The sequence below is a fragment of the Giraffa tippelskirchi genome, chromosome 1 (genome assembly GCF_054371585.1).
Source record: "Giraffa tippelskirchi isolate mGirTip1 chromosome 1, T2T-mGirTip1v1.2.pri, whole genome shotgun sequence".
NCBI lineage: Eukaryota > Metazoa > Chordata > Mammalia > Artiodactyla > Giraffidae > Giraffa > Giraffa tippelskirchi.
The window spans coordinates 8,726,658-8,742,561 of NC_137275.1; the positions used below are offsets into that span (position 1 = coordinate 8,726,658).

At 42.9% G+C, this 15,904-nt stretch overlaps 1 long non-coding RNA gene across 1 annotated transcript in view; it reads right to left on the bottom strand.

Annotated features, from left to right (window-relative positions):
* Nucleotides 1–280: 280 nt before the first annotated feature.
* LOC145505025 (uncharacterized) overlaps nt 281–15,904 on the bottom strand; it is a 50,080-nt gene continuing 34,456 nt past the window's right edge. Inside the window, exons 3-4 of the long non-coding RNA XR_014052719.1 lie at nt 819–886; nt 281–508 (exon numbers count right to left, since the gene is read on the bottom strand). This is a non-coding gene — a long non-coding RNA (uncharacterized LOC145505025). The remainder of the gene's footprint in view (nt 509–818; nt 887–15,904) is intronic.

Genomic DNA, 15,904 nt, shown 5'->3' on the forward strand with positions numbered 1-15,904 from the left:
ACAGCCTGTGTGGTTGAAGAGGGGTTACAGACAGAGAGATTGAGGATCAGAGAGGTCAAGGTGTTGACTGGAAGCTGTCTATCAGTTTGGAGCTAGAAGGGATGAAGGACAAGACCGCTCTATTCTGTTCCTTTGGGAAAAAAGTTCGACTGATATGTCTCTATGTGCTCCGGCCACCACCCAGTATAGTCTTGAGGCTCAAATGTGATGTTGGTTATAGAGGGCTGGTCCACTCATGAGTGAATGGAAAATGGTCAACAAAGCCACAGGCTCCCGCAGATAGAGAAGGACATGCTTTTAGTTTCGTTTTGTTTCTGGGATACAGGAAATGACACAGAGTTGTTGACATACTCAGGGTGGGGCAGAACCTCTAGGGTGACCCATATTGCGCTCCCCCTGCTAACACGCAGGGACGAGCCGAGTCGTCCTCAGTGACAGGCACCTTCCGTGGACACCTCTGTAAGCTGTCTAGCGGAAGACTAACAGGTGTCCCCAAGTTTTGACGTGGCTGTCAGGAAAGCAACAATAAGGATCATAAAAATTCAGCCAGTTACCCCCTCGCTGCCCGCCCCACCCCCTCCCCCAAACGCACAAAGCAATTGTAGACAATGAGATGGAGATTTCTTAGACAATTCAGTCCCAGAGTGAGAAAATGTGTGTTCCAATGCAGGTTGGGTTAAACTCAGATTCTCATGGAACAATGAGAAGACCAGAAACTGATGCCTTATCAGGGCAGCACAGATGGTACGACCTTGAACGGGGTCCAATCAGAGGGCAGGGCTGCTGTCAACCCTCCTCTGTCCTGCGGTGATGCTCACCTTTGGGAAGCAGGAATTCTGCGGTGATGCTCACTTTGGGGAAGCAGGGATCCTGCAGTGATGGTCACCTGGGAAGCAGGGATAAGCGTCAAGAAGATTTTGGGAAATGCCTTCAACCAATTTTACCCTTGTGACAGTCCCCCTCCGCTCCCCTTTCTCCCCTTATCTCAACCAATCGAGAAATACTACACGCAAAAGAAAGATTGCCGATGGGCATGCCTTTTGTTTGCCTGATCAAGTTGGAGAACTCACAGACAGGGTTTGGAGCGTGCCATTGATGTACGTCTTGTAGATTGTTAAATTGTTGTTCAGCCCCTCAGTGGTGTCCAACTCTTTGCGACCCTATGGACTGCAGCACAACAGGCTTCCCTGTCCTTCACCATCTCCCAGAGCTTGCTCAAAGTCATGCCCACTGACTTAGTGATACCATCCAACCATCTCATCCTCTGTCGCCCCCTTCTCCTCCTGCCTTCAATCTTTCCCAGCATCAAGGTCTTTGCCAATGACTCTTCACAATGAGTCACATAGGTAGAGATCTGCACATTGTTCTTTATCTCATAGTTTGGATTCAGTTATTCTCAACATATTTTCAGGTATAAAAATGCTAACCAAATCTGGAGTTCAGTTTCTTGCCTCCAGGGTGGGCAAACCAGGTGAGCAACGTCGCCGCCCCCCACACCGCCTCAGTCCCACCTGAGTAAGGCTAACTCTTGCCGAGGTGCTCTACACATTACAAAAACGCCTTTGTAAACCACACTGTGCTCTTCGAATGTAATGGAAGTGATTTCGGCCCTGCCCTGACAGCCTTCTGCACTCAGTAAGTCACTGCACTCACAGTGGTCTCTTTATGAAATTCCCCATTTATGAGTCAGTAACTCGATACAGATTTTTGGTACCTTCTTTGTCTGTAAATAGCTCAGGGGGAATGAACAAAACCTCCCCTCTTCCTAAGAATACTTACCAACCTATGAGGACTTGAGTGGGGTTTTCACCTCTTTTACTTTTGAATCTCATAGCAACCCTGTGGGAAAAGCAGGATAATGCCCATTTTGCAGGGGAAGAAACTGAGGCTCAAGCTATGTGTCCAGGTGCTTTCAACTGAGGTCCCCCGACTCCCTGAATGCCCTGCAGCCATTCGACCACCAGTGAGGTCAGGGAGGAGGTCGGTCTTGCTCCCTGCTGCAACTCCAGAACTTACTATGCAGAACAATGCTCAGGAATGTCCGCTGAATGAATGAACAAGTGAAGGAATGAATGATGGTGTGGAGATCAGCTGCAATGTGCAAGTCGCCTGGGGCCTAGCTGATTGCCTGGAATGGTGTAGTGTCTCCTGGATGTTTATAGTGAGGATGAGTGAGGGGATGAATGATCCAGTGTCTCTGGGAGGGCCAGAGGTGGGCTCTGGAGGTTACATGCTCACTTATCTGGGCTCATCTCCAGGTTCTGGAATAAGAATGTTTGTTTGGGTTTTGTAGCTACTTCCTGACGGTTCTTGAAAGAGCCTCACTCATGGCTCCCAGCCCCTCCCTGGTCTCAGCACCCGCAGCGGGGCGGAAGGAACACACACGGGCCAGGCGCATCCTTCCTCTGCAGAAAGCAGACCCGAGATGTGAGTTGAGTGTCCCAGGACCACATCGCACCCACTTCCACATCCTTAGACCATGTACGGGCGTCTCTCCCCACAGGCCAGTAATTAAAAGTCCCCTTTGCCCCGCCTTTCTGAGCAGCAGCTTCTCAGCACTCCAGGCTGTGCGTCCTGGATCTTTTTGATTGTTGACCTGTTTCAGAGCCTTCGCAGACCTGAGCAAGGCCTCACCACTCTGCTTGGAGTTTCAGAGGACTGTCGGTACTTGAACTCCTGTCCCAGTGAATCAGCTACTCTGTGCCTTTGACACGTCATTCTGCTGGCATGTGTACGGTTGAATGTTCTCCTTGCTGTGGTTCTTGCCACTTCCAGGCTGGAGGAGTAAAAAGGAGAATCGTTCTTCTTCTGTCCCGTCTGCTCTTTCCAGCTCTGCCACAAGACCCTTTTGTTCAGACAAGAACAGCCACCGTGTACGGATACACGGTGCCCAGGGCTGGGCCCGACTCTCCCATTTCTGGCCAGTTGATGACTCAGTTTCCTTAACTGTAAAAGGAGGGGCCTCCGAGGCCTGTCTGGCCACTTGGGCTGGATGTCGCTTTTGGATTGAATGAGTTCTGCTTCCAGCACGTGTTCTAAAAGTACATGTTTGTTGAAATAAGCTTTTCTTGTCATTTCTTATTTTCTCCTTGAAGTGTATCAATGAAAAGAAAACAAATAAAAACAGAAAGCAAAGTTTTTGTTCAGTCACTGAGTTGTGTCTGACTCTTTGCGACCCCATGGACTACAGCACGCCAGGCTTCCCTGTCCATCACCAACTCCCGGAGTTTACTCAAACTCATATCCATTGAGTCGGTGATGCCATCCAACTATCTCATCCTCTGTCATCCCCTTCTTCTCCTGCTTTCAGTCTTTCCCAGCATCAGGATCTTTCCCAGTGAGTTGGCTCCTGGCATCAGGGAGCCAGGATACTAGAGCCTCAGCATCAGTCCTTCCAGTGAATATTCAGGCTTGATTTCCTTTAGGATCGACTGGTTTGATCTCCTTGCAGTCCAAGGGATTCTCAAGAAAGCAAAGTAACTAATGCCAACGAAAGATCACTGTGTACAACAATCACCCACTGCCTAAATCCAAACCCCAATTAGGCCCTTTGCTTGGTCTTTATGTCTTTTGGGGATGGGGGGTGGGGAGTGGGCGGAAGGGTGGGAGACAGTTACTATTACTTCACCTATCTTATAGGCTTCCCTTGTGGCTCAGATGGTAAAGAATCTGCCTGCAATGCGGGAGACCTGGGTTCGATCCCTGGGTTGGGAAGATCCCCTGCAGAAGGGAAAGGCTGCCCGCTCCAGTATTCTGGCCTAGTCCACCTATCTTGTACTGGACGTCATAGCCCCTGGGTGTACAAACATCTCCATGGGTGACACAATGATCCTTTTGTGCGACTACAAATACTGAAGTTCCACCAAGTCAATCAGCTGCCCAGTTAAGCTTTTATTCCATGTGGGAGTGAAGACACATCCACATCCCTCTAACTTCAAAGGGGCAGCTTTTATCTCTGCCTTATCCTTCTTTTTAGAAAGAAATGGTCAAAGAATCTAAAGAAGAGTGGCTATGTGTCCAGGTATAACTGATTCACTTTACTGTGTACCTGAAATCAACACAGCATTGTAAATTAACTCTACTCCAATAAAAAGCTAAAAAAGAAATGGTCAGTGGAAAACTCTTGGGTGGCCCATCATCACGAAAGTCAGTCTTTGTGCCCAAGAGATCTTGGTTACAAAACTCCCACACAAGGCTGTGAGACAAAATTAAGCTATAGGATTTATCATGTTGTTCCAAGGTGAAGATTTTGGTATGTTTTCAAAGGTGAAGGAACTAAGTATATGTGGCTAAGAGTGTATAACTCATGTGAACTCAAAAGTTAGTGGAATTAATGGTTCTTGAGCATCTATTATGGGTCTGTGTCAAGTATCTCACTTAATCCTCTCCCGCAATCTTCCCAGATAGACATTCCTCTCTTGTGATACTTAGTTTTATTTCTACTTGTATCATGAAAACTTTCAAATGTATAGAAAGCCAGAAATAATATACATGCATATTTTCCTCATCTAGTTTAGCAGTCAGTTTTTCCACTTTTCCTTTCTTTTATTTCTGCTTAATTATTTTAAGGTACAGACATCATGGGGGCTTCCCAGGTGGCTCTAGTGATAAAGAACCCGCCTGCCAATGCAGGAGACATAAGAGATGCAGGTTCAAACCGTGGGTCAGGCAGATCCTCCGGAGGAGGGCACCACAACCCCCTCCAGTATTCTGGTCTGGAAAATCCCATGGGCAGGGGAGCCTGGCAGGCTACAGTCCATGGGGTCGTAAAAGAGTTGGACATGACTGAAGTGATTTAGCACACGTGGATGCATAGACATGACATTTCCCCTTAAACGTTCCAGTATGCACCCTATGATTTAAGGCATTTTCCAGTATAATTGAGCATAAAGATGCTCAATAAATATTTTCTGATTGAAGGCATCCACGAAGAATGTTACCTGCCAAACCGGTAAGCAAAGGATGTTATGACAATCAGACCATCAGGCACTGCTGTCGCTCTGACTATGGACCCTGAGGGGATTCAGGATGGGAAAGAACAGGATGCTGGCCCTAGACAGTTAGGATGCAGATCAAAGGAATGATCTCAATGAGCCTAGACTCTTACATCTACTCACACATGTGCATTAGTCACTCAGTCATGTCCAACTGTAGTCCATGGAATTTCGCAAGTAAGAATACTGAAGTGGGTTGCCATTCCATTCTCTAGGGGATCTTCCAGATCCAGAGGTTGAGCTCGGGTCTCTAGCATTGCAGACAGATTCTTTATCATCTGAGTCACCAGGGAAGCCCAATAGAAAAAGGCTAAATTCATTAACTTGAGCTGTCTGATTTTCTTTAATTAACAAGAGATTGTTAATTTTGAAGTTAACACTTCAAAATTAAAACCCTTTTGAAGTTCTGAGTATCTGGTTTTGGTTACAAAATTCCTGCACAACTTGGCCCCTCCCTTACCTCTTCAGAGCAGTGTATCAAAGCTATCTGAGAGGCTGTCTTCTGAGCTTAAGTCCTCAGTTTTTTCCTGCCAGGAAAAAGAGAATACTCAACTTTTAGGTTGTGCTTTTTTTTTTTTTTCAGTTGACAAAGGAACTGAAGAAGTTAGGGCTATTTCTCTCCAGTTATGAATAAATTTGGCTAACCTGTTGTTCAAAGTAGTTGGTTATGGAATATGACCAGGTAAGGTTGCCCATGGGTACAAATCTCTGGGCTTGATAAAAGGGAAGAGCTGGAAGTCTAAGCACTAATTTTCTAAGTAAGTGAAGCTGTGAATCCAGTAACCAGTCTCTTGGCAAACCTTGTCATTCGGAGGCCCTTGTTGTTTAGTTGCTAGGTCGAGTCTGACTCTTTGTAACCCCATGGACTCTAGCCCATCAGACTCCTCTGTCCATGGGATTTCCCAGGCAAGAATACCAGAGCAGATTGCCATTTCCTTCTCCAGGGGATCTTCCTGACCCAGGGATCGAATCCACATCTTTTGCATCTCCCGCAGATTCTGTACCACTGAGCCATCGGGGAAGCTCTTAGATAACACATATTCAGTGAGGAAACATACTCACTTCAGGCTCACTGTTCTCAAGTTTGCTTTCCTCCATCCAAGCGATATCTCTGAGATGTGAAGCTTAACCACTTTATGGGACAGATGAGAAAATGATGCTCAGAGAGGTGAGTTAACTTGTTCAAAGTTATACGTCCCAGGAGAGCCAGAGCTGTGACTTCAACCCAGGGCTCTCGGGCAGCTGAGTCATCATGGTCTTGCTCTAATGCTCTGAAAGCCAAATGCACATCAGAGGACAGGCTCTCTCCAAATTTAAAGAGAGAAGTGTGCGGGTGGCCAAGGAAGTCAGGACCCATAGAGAGGCTGACGTTCAGACCCTTGGTCAGTGAAGGAACCGTCTGAGACAACCCTCCATTCGAGTGTAATTTTCTTTTAAAAAGAATAATTTCATTACCAGGTCGGGAAGCGCCTTCTTCAGAGAGAGCCCGGTTATGGAGGGTGCCACGTTCAAAACGCAAGAATGCCTGATTCGTGTTTTTTTAAACTGTAAAGAGAGCTCTGAAACATATTAAATTTTTACGAGGTGTGTTGCTGACTAAAAATTTTTTTGAGCAAATAATCATACAAAAAGAGTAGACCACATACTTAAAATTAAAACCTCCAAATAAGAAAAATATTTATTAAATAAACTTACACCAAGCCACAGTGACCTTTCTAATGGGCTTTCTCCTTGAAATATTGAGCCCATTCAATTCTTGGAGTAATTTTTATCATCAGATTGATGGGTTGTTATTAGAAACCGGCAGTACTCGAGATGTGGCCTGTGGTTTAGTATGAGATTGCTGGAGAACAATGAGAAGATCTGGTGGGTTCAGTCCCATCGCTAACTATGTGATCTTTAGAAATCCAGATAAGCTCTTTGGAATACAATTTTCCCATATATACTTTTAATATTCATTTATTTATTTGGCTGTGTCGGGTGTTAGTTTCGGCTCTCTGGATCTTTGATCTTCGTTGTGGTATGTGTGATTAAACCCGGGCCCCCTGCATTGGGAGTATGTAGTCTTAGCCACTGGACCACCAGGAGAGGACCAATTTCCCCAAGTCTATTTTATTTTTATAATTTTATTTATTTACTTATTTTTGGCTGTGCTGGGTCTCTAGTTGCAGCGAGCATGGGCTACTCTCCTGTTGCCGTGTGTGGGTTTCTCACTGCAGTGGCTTCTTTTGTTGCAGAGCACAGGCTTTATTTTAAGCACTCCAGTGTCAGTAGTTGTGACATGTGAGCTCCATAGTCATGACTCCTGGGCTCTAGAGCCCAGGCTTGATAGTTGTGGTACATGGACTTGGTTGTTTCACAGCATGCGGAATCATCCCGGATTGGGGATTGAACCTGTGTCTCCTCCATTGGAAGGCAGATTCTTTCCCACTGAGCCACCAGGAAACCCTATCCCCATCTTTAAAACAAAGATAGTGGTATAGCCCCTCATTGCCTCTTAAGGTAATTACAAAAATCTGATAACTAATGGATGTGAAAATACTTTGAGATAATGAAGTATAATGCAAGTGTAAAGTCCTTATTTATGATAGTAATAGTACTAATTATTCCAGCAACATTAATAAGTAGACTTATTTGCAATGCCTAAGAACTGGAGGCTTTTATCTTAGCACTCTTGTTCCTTCCTCCTAGCCCATTCCCAAGAGCTTTGAAGGCTTTCATCCTAGAATACATACAATTTGTTATTTTTATGGCCTCTGCCACAGATCTTGTCTACTCCTTTGGACCAAACTATTTACGAGATTTCTAAAAATTCTTCTTGCCCTCAGTTCCTCTTTCTTCCAGCCCATCCTGTTATCTTCACATCATTCACCAGAGCAAAAATGTTTCACGATACCCTACGGACCATCAAAAACAACCTTCCTACTATTAATAGATAAACGTCCAGTGTGATCCTCTCAGCTCTTCATTACTCAGTCTAACTTGGCTACAGCTAGACGGACCTCTTCTATATCCTCTGAATGTCTATGACATTTTCCCACCTTCTCTTGCATTTGCTGCTTCTCTTCCTGGGAATAATCTCCTCTTCTTGAATGTCTGACTCAGGCTGAAACATTCAGCCTGGGGCTGCATTTTCACTGCAGTTCTTATCTTCTTTTAAATTCTTTCATGACTTGTCACCTCTGAGCTGATGCACTTTCCTAGTTGGGGCTCATTTATCTAGACTATTGAGAAGCTGGGCAATCAGACTCTTTCTCAAGGTTTCCCTAAATTTATAACTTATGGCAGTATTTTTCAAGTCTTTGATGCAACTCACAGTAAGAAATGTATTTTACACTGAGGACCCCCACCCCCCACACCCATGTACAAAGCAAAAAACATCAAGAAACAGGAATTATCCTTTGGGAGGGGAATTGGGGAATTTAGGGAAGAATGTATACATGTATATATGTGATTGAGTCCCTTTGTTGTCCACTTGAAACTATTATAATATTGTTAACCAGCTATACTCTAACACAAAATAAAAAGTGTAAATAAAAATAAATGAATAAAAAGAGAATTGTCCTTGTATGTGTAATAGGCTGTGGCCTACTATTCTATTCTGTTCTCTTATATAATACATCTACACATCATATTGCAATCTACACATGGATTTTATGATCCATTAATCGAGTGCAGCTTGCAGTTTGAAAAACACCAGTTTATGGTATTAATTTTATTTAAGGAACCCTTTGGGGCCTGGTTCTTGATATTCCAAACTAAACTTTTGGAACAAAAACAAAACTTCCTGTTTCAAGTTTTGACCCTGCACTCACAAGTCTTGGCTTTCAAGATCTTTGTCAATGGTACAAGTTAATACAAGTTTATTTGAAAAACTCCACTCATGTAGTGATTCTAACTCTGTCAGATTCTAGATCTTAAGTATCAGCCAAATATTCTCCTCCTAATTGTACCTATTGCTACTGTCCTAGTTCAGAGCCTTATCATCTCTTGCCTAGAATATACCAATGGCCTCTCAATTGACCTGCCAGCCTGTGATACTGTTCCATTTCTTTCTATTCTCCCACGATCAAGGTGTTAATTTGCATACTTTATTATATCAAAATAGCATAAATTCTATAAATATCATGTATGTACTCAATATGAATTCAGCAAATTTTATTTAGGTCTACTCATAGGAGTTTGAAGTATTTTTGTTACAGTAAAAGGGATCTTTTTCTATTACACCTTATAATCTATTATTTTAGACATATAGGAAAAAACAATCCCACTGCTGGGCATACACACCAAGGAAACCAGAATTGAAAGAGACACATGTACCCCAATGTTCATCGCAGCACTGTTTATAATAGCCAGGACATGGAAGCAACCTAGATGTCCATCAGCAGATGAAAGGAAAAGAAAGCTGTGGTACATATATACAATGGAATATTACTCAGCCATTAAAAAGAATACATTTGAATCAGTTCTAATGAGGTGGATGAAACTGGAGCCTATTATACAGAGTGAAGTAAGCCAGAAAGAAAAACACCAATACAGTATACTAATGCATGTATATGGAATTTGAAAGATGGTAACGATAACCTTATATGCGAGACAGAAAAAGAGACACAGATGCATAGAACAGTCTTTTGGACTCTGTGGGAGAAGGTGAGGGTGGGATGATCTGAGAGAATAGCATTGAAACATGTATATTATCATATGTGAAACAGATCGCCAGTCCAGGTTCGATGCATGAGACAAGTGCTCAGGGCTGGTGCACTGGGATGACCCAGAGGGATGGGATGGGGAGGCAGGTGGGAGGGGGGTTCAGGATGGGGGACACATGTACACCCATGGCTGATTCATATCAGTGTATGGCAAAACCACTACAATATTGTAAAGTAATTAGCCTCCAACTAAAATAAATAAATTAAAACAAAAAGATATATATTTGTTAGCTGCCATGTTATTGAGCTATCTTATCAGTTTGAAAGATTTTCATTAAAGTTTTTTGCTTTTTTCTGGGTATACAACTATGGGGTTCTGAGGTGGCTCAGTGGTAAAGAATCTGCCTGCCATTGCAGGAGACACAAGAGACTCAGGTTCAATCTCTGGATCGCGAAGAGGCCTTGAAGGATGAAACGGCAACCCATCCCAGTATTCTTGCTTGGAAAATCCCATGGACTGGATAGAGGAGCCTAGTGGGCTACAGTCCATGGGGTCTCAAAGAGCCGGACATGACTGAGCACTCACGCAGTCACACACACACACACACACACACACACACACACACACACACACAGCTATATACTTTCCAAATAAATGAAGCTTTTATTGATAAGACACTTAGGAGATACTTAAAAATCTTATTTTTTATTTTATCTTATATATTACCCAGAAGTTACATAAGACTGATAAAATTTTGGGTCCCCATTGTTCTTGTCCTTGACTTTCATAGGAATTCATCTGACATGCTACATTTAGGAATAATTCTGTCAGTTAACTCCCAGATATTTTTAACTTTTAATATATTTTGTCAGAGTGAGAAAATAGTCTATTTACTTTCATTAAGGTTTAAAATAAATGATAGTGGGTTTTGAATTTTGGTATATACATTATTTAAGAATTTGTTAAAATGAGCGTGCAGTTTTATTCTCTTCTCTTTTTGTAAAGATTTACTTATTCATTTTTTCTTTAGATATTTTGGCTGTGGGGGGTCTTCATGGCTGCATATGAGCCTTGTCTAGATCCAGAGAGTAGGGCTGTCGTCTAGTTGCCGTGTGTGGGTTTCTCATCGCAGTGGCTTCTCTTGTTGCAGAGCATAGGCTCAGGTATTTGGGCTTCAGTATTTGTGGCTTGCAGGCTCTAGAGCACCACTCAGTAGCTGTGTCTGGGCTTGGTTTCTCCTAAGCACGTGGGATCTTCCTGAACCAGGGGTCAAACCAGTGTCCCTTGCCTTGGCAGGTAGATTCTTAACCACTGAACCACCAGGAAGCCCCTCTACTAATTCTTGATATGATGAATTATAATAATAATAGCCTCTCTCCAGCCAGGAAACTCACTTTGTTTGTTTCTTGCCTCTCATCTGTCATTCATCACCTGATGTCCAAAGACTTGAAAACCATTGTTTTAATGTATTTTGCCTAGATTTTCTCATTGTTTTAAGGGTACTGGTAATTCTGACTCCTGTTACTGCATCTTGGCTGGAAGCAGAACCTCTCAGCACTTCTTGATTCCCTTTTTTCTTTTGGTTTTCCTCCATAGCACTTATTACCAATGACACAACCTGTACGTTATCTGTTTATTTACTTGTTGTCTATCTTTATCCCCATTATAATTCTATAAGCAATCTTTACTTGTTCCCTGATGGATCTTTCAACCTAGAGAAGGGTTTGACACATTGTAAGTAACTAAAAGACACTTGCTCCTTGGAAGAAAAATTTGACAAACTTAGACAGAGTATTAAAAAGCAGAAACGTCACTTTCCCAACAAAGATCCATACCGTCAAAGCTGTGGTTTTTCCAGTAGTCATGTACAGATGTGAGCGTTGGACCATAAACAAGACTGAGCACCAAAGAATTAATGGTTTTGAGCTGTGGTGTTGGAGAAGATTCTTGAGAGTCCCTTGGACAGCAAGGAGATCAAACCAGTCTACCCTAAAGGAAATCAACCCTGAATATTCATTGGAAGGACTGATGCTGAAACTGAAGTTTTAATATTTGGCCACCTGATGCAAAGAGCCGACTCATTGAAAAAAAACCCTGATGCTGAGAAAGATTGAGGGCAGGAAGAGAAGGCGACAACAGAGGATGAGATGGTTGGATGTCATCATTGACTCAATGGACATGAGTTTGAGCAAACTGTGGGAGATAGTGAAGGACAGGGAAGCCTGGAGTGCTGCAGTCGATGTGGTCACAATGAGTCGGACGTGATCAAGTGACTGAACAACAACAATACAGTTCAGTTCAGTCACTCAGTCGTGGCCAACTCTTTGTGACCCTATGAATCATACAACGCCAGGCCTCCCTGTCCATCACCAACTCCCGGAGCCTACCCAAATCCACGTCCATCAAGTCGGTGATGCCATCCAGCCATCTCATCCTCTGTCGTCTCCTTCTCCTCCTGCCCCCAATCCTTCCCAGCATCAGGGTCTTTTCAAATGAGTCAACTCTTCGCATGTGGTGGCCAAAGTATCGGAGTTTCAGGTTCAACATCAGTCCTTCCAATGAACACCCAGGACTGATCTCCTTTAGGATAGACTGGTTGGATCTCCTTGCAGTCCAAGGGACTCTCAAGCGTCTTCTCCAGCATCACAATTTAAAATCATCAATTCTTCAGCGCTCAGCCTTCTTCACCCTCCAACTCTCACATCCATACATGACCACTGGAAAAACCATAGCCTTGACTAGATGGACCTTTGTTGGCAAAGTAATGTCTCTGCTTTTTAATATGCTGTCTAGTTTGGTCATAACCTTCCTTCCGAGGAGTAAGCGTCTTTTAATTTCATGGCTGCAATCACCATCAGCAGTGATTTTGGAGCCCAAAAAAATAAAGTCGGACGCTGTTTCCACTGTTTCCCCATCTATTTCCCATGAAGTGATGGGACCAGATGCCATGATCTTAGTTTTCTGAACGTTGAGCTTTAAGCCAACTTTTTCACTCTCCTCTTTCACTTTCATCAAGAGGCTCTTTAGTTCTTCTTCACTTTCTGCCATAAGGGTGGTGTCATCTGCATATCTGAACAACAACAAAAGTTATTTACAAAATAAATATACGCAGAGAGTACCAGCATTGGGAAGAATTTTCTAGGACCGTCCAGCCATGGTTCTACTTCTTGAATAAGTCCTCAGCCTCAGCAGGGTCTGTGTTTGTGGGCTGGTTACTCAGTTAGTGGCAAGTCTGACACCTCTTCAGTCAACACTGCGCTTTGTGGAACACGTTCTCGTTCCTCTCTCCATCTCCCCTGAAGGGCTTTGCTTACCCAACACTCCTTAGTTGGATCACGACACTGAGAAGCATGGATGGGAGGTTTTAAGTTTCTTTTCAAAATATAATCATTTTACATCCCAGCATATATATGTTTCTTCTCTTCACCTAACCCTAAGCAGCTGCTACTTAATCCTCATCTCTTTCTTTGTAAAAAACGTGAATGTTAAAGGCCTTTTTAGCTCATAAGGTGGAAGTTCATGTGGGAATGAATCCAAGGGAAACTTTGGACTCACTCAGCAGGGGTGGGCCAGCTAAATAACAGCACCTTTTCCCACAGACTTCCCCTTGTCATAGCTCTGTGCAAGGATTTCCCATCTGTCAGCTGGTCCGTTCAGCAGTTACTCACTTGAGGAACTTAGGTCTACACATGTATGAGCATGTGCGTGTGTGTTTGTTGGATGTGTGGAGGCTTCCGGGACAATTTTTCTGTATTTTAATTTCTTTCTGGGTTTCATTTCCTCCGGGCTTTTGCACTGAGGATCTCTTGACTCTCATGAGTTATCGACTCTGCATCATCCCTTAGGTTTGAGTTCACACATGTCTTTTCAGAGAGAATTTTACTTCCCAAACCAGTGATGGAAGGTTTTGCCTGGTACTATCATTCCTCACTGCAGTTTCAGCATTCTGCAATTATCCAGTTTATTTGTTAGTTTAATTATTATCAGCTTCTTTCTGCAATGTGACATCCACAAGAAGAGGACCTCGGCCTGTTCTGCTGATTTCCTTTTCCCTCGTGCCTTGCATAGGACCTGGCACATGGTGTGTGTGTGTGTTAAATCATTTCAGCCGCTTCTGACTCTTTGTGACCTTATGGACTGTAGCTTGCCTGGCTCCTCTGTCCCTGGGATCCTCCAGGCAAGAATACTTGAGTAGGTTGCCATATCTTCTGCCAGGGGATTTTCCAGACCCAGGGATAGAGCCCCTGTTTCTTGAAAGTGAAAGTGAAGTTGCTCAGTTGTGTCTGACTCTTTGCAACCCCATGGACTGTAACCTACCAGGCTCCTCTGTCCATGGGATTTTCCAGGCAAGAGGACTGGAGTGGGTTGCCATTTCCTTCTCCAGGATATCTTCCTGACCCAGGGATTGAACCCGGATCTCCCGCATTGCAGGCAGACGCTTTACCATCTGAGCCACCAGGGAAGCCCTGTTTCTTCTGTCTCCTATATTGGCAGGTGGGTTCTTTACCTCTAGCACCTCCTGGGAAGCCATGGCACATGATAGGTACTTAGAAAATATTTTATTGAATGAATTGATTAAACCACTAGGAGAACAAAAGACAAGAATGTTAATGAGAGAATGCAGCACTTATACGGAATTGTATGTTCATGCATGGCTAGGGCAAAAGCTGCAAGGTCTGAATGGAGATTCAGTATCAAATCAAAAGGGCATTCTCTGCCCTGCCATGGTAATGATTGGAGTATGTCTTGTAGGTGATGTGGATCTATGAATGGGCTTAAGCAGGGGAAGACACAGTCAGATTTATGTTTTTTAATGTTATTTATTTTTGGTTGCACTGGATCTTCACTGCTTGTTCAAGCTTTCTCTAGTTGCAGCGAGCAGAGGCTATTCTTCATTGCAGTGCATGGGTTTCTCATTGCAGTGGCTCTCTTGTTGCAGAGCACAGGCTCTAGGCACATGGACTTCAGTAGTTGGAGCATGTGGGCTCAGTAGTTATGATTTGTGAACTCTAGAGCATGGGCTCAGCAGTTTTGGTGCAACATAACAGACTATCTCATCAATAATTATATTAAGTATAAGTGTATTAAACACTCAATTAAAAGGTGGAGATGGACAGAATAGATTAAAAAATTCAACTATATGCTGTCTACAGGAGACACACTTTAAAGAGAAAATAGGTTGAAAGTAAAAGGATTGAAAATATGACATCAGGCAAATAGTAACCAAAAAGAGAGCTCAGTGGCTACACTATACTAGACAAAATAAACTTTAATTTAAAAAAAAATGCTACAAGAGACAAACAGCAGTATTATATGAAGATAAAGGGCATGTTTCTCGAGAAGATATAACAATTATAAACATATAATTAAATTAAGCCTATGGACAACAGAGGATGAGATGGTTGGATGGCATCACTGACTCAATGGACATAAGTTTGAGTAAACTCCGGGAGTTGGTGATGGACAGGGAGGCCTGGCGTGCTATAATCCATGGGGTCGCAAAGAGTCAGACATGAATGAGCGACTGAACTGATACTGATGATTATTTATTTATTGACACATAGTTGACTTACAATATTATATTAGGTTCAGATGTACAACATAGTGATTCAACATTTTTATAGATTATACTCCACTTAAAATTATTACAAAATACTGGCTATATTTTCCTGTGCTGTACAATACCATTTTTGCTTATTTGTTTTACACATAGTAGCCTCTGTCTCAATATTATTACTCTAGCTTGCTCCTCCCCTCTTTCCTCTCCTCACTGGTAACTACTGATTTGTTTTCTGTATCGGTGAGTCTGTTTCAGTTTTTTTTTTAAATTATATACATTTCTTTTTTTTTAGATTCTTCATATAAATGATAGTATAGAGTCTTTCTCTGTGTGACATTTCACTAAGCATAATAGTCTCTAGGTTTGTCGACACTGTCACAAACGGCAGAATTTTTTCTTTATTATGACTGTATAATTTTCCATTACATACAGTGGAATATTATATATATACGTCACACCTTCTTTATCCATTCATCTGGTGATGGTGATTAGGCTACTTCCACATCTCGGCTACTATAAATAATGTTGCTATGAACACTGGGTGCCTGTAACGTAAAGCCAACAAGAGAGCCCAAAAAACAAGCAGCAAAAACTGACACAATAGAAGGAAGACACAAGCAAGTCAACAATAATAGTTGGAGATGAAGGTTACCAAGGAAATAGGAGACTTGAGCGACACTACAAATCAACTAGATCTAAC